Consider the following 6,889-nt stretch of genomic DNA (forward strand, 5'->3'; position numbering starts at 1 on the left):
AACATAAAAAAGATAAATGTTTAAAATGATGGATGTGCTAATTATCCTCATCAGATCACTATGCATTACGTGTATTGAGACATCACTATAAACTTCATGGATATGTTCAATTACTAGTTGTCAATTAAAAAATAAAAGAGTCCAATCTTGGCCATGCGTCCTGGTGTAGCGAGCAGGCTCAGAGCTGCTCATCGCTGCTGTCATGGTTCGTTTGCTAAACTGCATCGTCGCTGTGTCCCAGAACATTGGCATCAGCCAAACAGGGACCTGCCCTAGCCACCGCTCAGGAATGAGTTCAGGTATTTCCAGAGAATGACCACAACCTCTTCAGCAGAAGGTAAACAGAATCTGGTGATTATGGGTAGGAAGATCTGGTTCTCCCTTCCTGAGAAAAATCGCCCTTTAAAAAACAGAATTAATTTAGTTCTCAGCAGAGACCTAAAGAACCTCCAGAAGGAACTCTTTTTTTTTTTTTTTTTTTTTTCATTGTGATTTTTCATTTTATTGTTTTTTAGAAGTTGGGATTTCTTTTTTTTTTTTTTTTTTTTTTTTTTTTATTATACTTTAAGTTCTAGGGTACATGTGCATGACGTTTATATCATGTATAACTCCCCAATGCAATCCCTCCCTCCTCCCCCCTCCCCATGATAGGCCCCAGTGTGTGATGTTCCCCTTCCCGAGTCCAAGTGATCTCATTGTTCAGTTCCCACCTATGAGTGAGAACATGCGGTGTTTGGTTTTCTCTTCTTGTGATAGTTTGCTAAGAATGATGGTTTCCAGCTGCATCCATGTCCCTACAAAGGACGCAACTCATCCTTTTTGATGGCTGCATAGTATTCCATGGTGTATATGTGCCACATTTTCTTAATCCAGTCTGTCACAGATGGACATTTGGTTGATTCCAAGTCTTTGCTATTGTGAATAGTGCCGCAATAAACAACGTGTGCATGTGTCTTTGTAGTAGAGTAATTTATAATCCTTGGGTATATACCCGTAGTGGATGGCTGGGTCATATGGTACATCTAGTTCTAGATCCTTGAGGAATCGCCATAGTTTTCCATAATGGTTGAACTAGTTTACAATCCCACCAACAGTGTAAAAGTGTTCCTATTTCTCCACATCCTCTCCAACACCTGTTGTTTCCTGACTTCTTTTTTTTTTTTTTTTTGCCAGAAGTCTGGATGATGCCTTGAAACTTAATAACCAGAATTAGCAAATGAAGTAGACATGATTTGGGTGGTTGGTGGTGGTTCTGTTTTATAAGGAATCCATGAATCACCCAAGCAATCTTAAACTATTTGTGACAAGGATCATTCAGGACTTTGAAAGTGACACATTTTTTCCAGAAATTGATTTGGAGAAATATAAACTTCTGCCAGAATACCGAGGTGTCCAGGAGGAGAAAGACATTAAGTACAAATTTGAAGTACATGAGAAGAATGATTAATATGAAGGTGTTTTCTGGTTTAAGTTGTTCCCCCTCCCTCTGAAAAATGTTTGTAATTTTACTTTAGAAAAAAATACTTTTGTTGACTTTAGATCTATGGATAATTATTTCTAAGCAATGTGTTTTCCTCCCCCACTAACCTAGATTATATCCGATATCATTTATGAAACATTCTTGCTATAAGTAAGTGCCTCTCCAACACCCTGACTGAGTCCCAAGCACCTGCTACAGTGAGCTGCCATTCCATACACATCGTATATGGCACTCTTGCCAGTCCTTGACATTTTCGGGCTTTTCAAATGTTGGTAGCATTTATTAAAGATGAAGATGCACATACCCTTCCACTGAGCACTTTCACTAGTGGGAAATACCGAAAACTTCCTGTGTGTATATCCAGAGGTTTGTAGACAAATGTTGCAGCCTGGTTTGTAACAGTGAAAAAATTGAAAACAACCTGGAAGTGCAGTGATGGAAAAATGAGTGTATTTCTGTCTCAGATTGGGGAACCCAAAGCAGATTCTAAGACTGAAATTTCAGTGAAAGCAGTTTATTTGCTAGGTCTTACCAGAAATCATCAATTGAGGTATGGAGAAATGGAACTGAGACTGTAAGGAAACCAGTTTAAAGTCAGTGAGCAGGTTCTCATTGATAACAAGATCCATACTGCTGAGGTACAGGGAAACCGAGGGGAGCAAGCTGGAATATTTATCACCCACTGTTTCCTTTTCAGCTCCCTGTCCTGTGTGTGGGCGGAAAGTACTCCAGCTTCTCTATAGCAAGTCCCAGGTGTTTGCAGTAAGAAGCTGCTGGCATGCATGGGAATAGTGAATGCCAAGCACTTAAAGCAATTCCGTGTTTATGTATGTAATCTCTTCATACTTTTTTTTTTTTTTTTTTTTTCCAGACAGCTTTTCACTCTTGATTCCCAGGCAGACTGCGGTGGCGCAACTTCGGCTCACTGCAACCTCCACCTTCCAGGGTTCAAGCGATTCTCCTGCCTCAGGCTCCCGAGTAGCTGGGACTACAGGCGCGGGCCACCAGGCCTAGCTGATTTTGTGTTTTTGGTGCGGATGGGATTTCACCGTGTTGGTCAATCGGGTCTCAAACTCCTGACCTCAAGGGATCCACCCGCCTTGGCCTCCCAGAGTGCTGGGATTACAGGCGTGAGCCACTGCACCCGGCAGATCTTCACATTTTTTGTATAGTAAAAAGTATAAAGCCACACATGGTTTATTTGAAATAGTTTATAATTTAAAAAAAATACAAAAGCAGGAAAACCAATTCTAAGTTCAAGTGAGGGATGATGGTAGTTGGAACCAAAGGGTTGCATGTAGTACGAAATTGTGATTTAAGATATATTTTAAAGTTGGAAGTGGCAGGATATTCTGATGGAGTTTAACTTTGGTTTTGGGCCCACTGAGCTTGAGATGCCTTTGAGAAATGAAGGAAGTAGAGCATACAGGAAAAACTGGCCAGGCACAGTGGCTCACTTTGGGAGGGCTAGGCAGGTGGATCACTTGAGACCATCTTGGGCAACATGGTGAAGCCCTCCTCTACAAAAAGTACAAAAAATATCTGGGCATTGTATTGCACACCTGCAGTCCCATCTACTCGGAGGGCTGAGATGGAAGGATCAATTGAGTCCACAAGTTCAAGGCTGCAGAGAGTCATGATTGTGCCACTGCACTCCAGCCTGGGTGACAGAAGAGACCCTGCCTGTCTCAAGAAAGAATCTGAAAACTGGCCGGGTGCAGTGGCTCATACCTGTAATCCCAGCACTTTGGGAGGCCGAGGCAGGCAGATCACAAGGTCAGGAGATTGAGAGCATGCTAGCTAACATGGTGAAAACCCGTTTCTACTAAAATTACAAAAAAAAAAAAAATTAGCTGGGCGTGGTGGTGGGTGCCTGTAGTCCCAGCTACTCGGGAGGCTGAGGCAGGAGAATGGCGTGAACCCGGGAGGCTCTGGAGCTTGCAGTGAGGGAAAATCGTGCCACTGCACTCCAGCCTGGGCAACAGAGCAAGACTCTGTCTCCAAAAAAAAAAATCTGAAAACAATAGAACCATGCCTTCAGAGTTCTAGAAAGTTATTTTCAACTGATAAATCTATTCACCTAAATAATCAAGGGTCAAGGTGAAATAATACATTTTTAGACAAGCAAAGACTCAGAGGTTATCTCCATGTACCCTTTCTTGGGAAGCTATTGGAGAAAATACTCCAGCAAAATGAAGGAGTACACAAACCAGAGAATGACATGGATCCACCAAATAGCATCCAACACAGGCAATATTTCAGCCATGGAGCTGGCTTTAAAAAGCAGTAAAAATATTAATAGGTTACCCAGATGGAGTGGCCCATGATTGTAGCCTCAGCTACTCAGGAGGCTAAGCAAGAAGATGGCTTGAGCCCAAGAGTTCCAGACCAGCCTTCTCTTAAAAATAATAATAGGTTATTGTCAGATTTGGGGCATTTGGAAAGAGTTTCATTGAAGATAAAACAAAAGTAAAAAAATAAGGGGGAAGGGTTGGTTGGGTAATCATTAATTCTAGGGCAGAAAGAAATACAGCATAGGAAGTAAGAGCATAATACGCGTTTTTCTCAACGATGAGCAATATGTACATAGTCATAATGATGTGGCAACTGCTTAGCCCCTAAATCTGTTAAGTACTTTGGGACAATATGGGAGGAAAAGTGAAGATAGTGATGGTATAAGAGATAAATCTTCATCTGTCATATCAAGAAATAACTAATATATAAAATAACCAAGAAATGACTAAGTCGTTATAGTGAGAAAAAATAGAAGACATTGCTAAAGGAGTTAAAAGTCATTGCTTTGGAGAATTAGGAGGGATAGAGCAGGGGACTGTTAGGATGTGTTATAAACTGCAGAGGCTTTTTAAAATTACGTGTATTAATATAGGCATTCACTTGAAAAACTAAAAAAAAAATAATTTGGAAAAACCCATGAACGTAACTTCCAGAAGGAAAAACTAAGAGAATGAAAAGGGTTTGCCTCTGGAAAGAACAACTGCCAGGACTGTTGTTTTCACTGTAAGACTTTTGGAGCCTTTTGATTGTACTTAACCATTTTCGTACATTTCTTTAATGAAAAGAATTCTACCTTAATAAAAAGTTACACTCATTAAAAAAAAAATTTAAAATAAAATAAAGTCAGTTTAAAGAAGTTTCAGACAATTATCAGGCCTCAGCAAGTAGACATCAAGAAATATACAGTCATTCTTCATTGGCTGAAAATCATAATATGACTCTAGAATGATATGTGAATTTTTATTTTCATTCTCTGGGCATGGCAGTAGATATAAGACAGGCCATTTAGCATACATTGAGAGATGTGTGCGCATATATGCATGTGTTATTTCATGCATGCATTTAAAAATATTTAATATCATTTGTAACTTTGAGGAGTCTAATCTGTTGCTGTATGAGTAATCATTAGGTTGTTCTATATCTATCAATATTGTTGATCATCACCAGTCTGAAAGAAGCTAACATAAAATCACAAAATGCCGTGAGGCTGAGAACTAGTGACCCCAGGACGCAAGGAACTGACTAATGGCAAAATCTTCAGGGTTATGCCTAAAATCCTCATTCTCACGAAATGTTCTCTTTTAGAATATTTCATCTGGGACACATATGGCTTCACCAGATAAACCGTTTTACTTTACATTTTGGACAGTCAATCCACAGATGTCACATTACCAACACCACTGAATTCTCTGAAAATAATAATAACACATAAAAGGTAAAGGGAATGAATTTGTCACTTCGACTTGACAGACTAAATGATGTAGATCTCAGGAGTTTGGCACTGAAGATTTTCCTCTTGGGTGCTAAACTGCAGCATAAGAAAGAAATCACCAGATAATTCAATAGAAATTATATTCTTCCTTCATTTTGTTTTTTTTTTCTTCTCTTTTTCTGTTTTATATTTCTTTTCTTTATTTTTCTTTTATTTTCTGTCCTCCTCCAACTTTTTCTTCATCTGATTTCTTCTTTTCTCGATTTTTTATTCCCTCTTCCTTCTCGATTCTATTCTTCCTCCTTCCTATTTTTCAGCCTTCTTTTCTTCCCTCCTTTCTTCCTTTCCTTGTCTCCTCCTTCCTTCCTTCTTTTTCTCCTCCTGCTTCTTCTTCCTCATCTTCTTCTGGTTTGTACTATTGAAAACTTTGTATTAAAGCTTTGCATTATTAACACATTATTAACATTATTAAGACAGTGAAATTCATATCTTAAATAAAAATTAGCCAGGTGTGGTGGCACACACATGTATTTCCAGCTACTTGGGAAGCTGAAGCAGGAGGGAGGCTAAGGCAGGAGGATCACTTGAGCCCAGGAGGTCAAGGTTGCAGTGAGCTGTGATTGCACCACTGTGCTACAGCCTGGGTGACAGAATAAGACCTTGTTTCAATAAAAGCAAACAAACAAAACATTTGTATTTCTGAGGAAACATTCAGACAGCAAACTATGACTTGAGAAAGGATATTATCTTATAGGGCAAAACTCATTCCAATTTAGAAAATTTAAGACAAAAAATTATTTTACTTAAGAGAAAGTGTGAGAAATAGATATTTAAACAACATATGACTTGTCATTAATTTGGCAACTTCACTGGAATAGCAGTGAGGATAATTAATACAGTTGATTCAATAGGCCAATGGTTCTCTATTCAAACTTCTGTATATTTAAAAATATATAAATTTTGATTGCATATCAAATCTGTGGTTAAAATATCTTGGGTTGGCCAAGGATATATTTTAAAAGTTCCATAAATTATTGTACGTTAGTATATTCTTTATTTTAAAAATGATAGACTTTATTTGCTGTATTTCTTAAATGAAGGAGAAGAACATGTAAGTTGTTCTCAATGTTTTATTTCAATACTTACGGTATCCAGGACATAATACGTCTTTCTTCTAAAATTAAGTAAACTGAGAAGCTTCTTCATTCTAATTCTACTTCTCTGAATCATGAGTTCAAAATAGAACTCTTGGGACAGCCAAACCTGATTCTCTTTTTCTTTCAAAGGCACTTCTCTGACCAACTGTATTCCACCTTAAGGGAATCATTGCTTATCCAGAGTCCCTGTATGACCTGTTGACAGTGGTTTAAATATATCCATTCAATGAAGCATGGCCAAATAAAGTATTGGTCAAACTTTTATCTAAAAACTGACAATTTTGTTGAAATGCCAGATTAGGAGTCAGTCAGTCTGTAGGGCCTGAGATTCTAGTTTTCTAATAAGCTATCTCATGATGCAGAAACTGTTAGTCATGGACCACTATGAGTGGAGCGGGAGTCAGGAGTACTCACCTATGGTCTGGCCTACTTCTGTATTTACTAACTAGGTGAAAGTTCTTGCATTATGTGGCAGGTCATAATGTTTTTTTTGTTTTTGTTTTTTTTTGAGACAGAGTCTTGCTC

General features: G+C 38.5%; 1 pseudogene; it reads left to right on the forward strand.

Moving 5' to 3' along the window:
- Positions 1-202: 202 nt before the first annotated feature.
- Positions 203-1,447, forward strand: LOC117062947 (annotated as a pseudogene).
- Positions 1,448-6,889: the final 5,442 nt, after the last annotated feature.

This window comes from Trachypithecus francoisi, unplaced genomic scaffold (assembly GCF_009764315.1).
Source record: "Trachypithecus francoisi isolate TF-2019V2 unplaced genomic scaffold, Tfra_2.0 Lachesis_group17, whole genome shotgun sequence".
NCBI lineage: Eukaryota > Metazoa > Chordata > Mammalia > Primates > Cercopithecidae > Trachypithecus > Trachypithecus francoisi.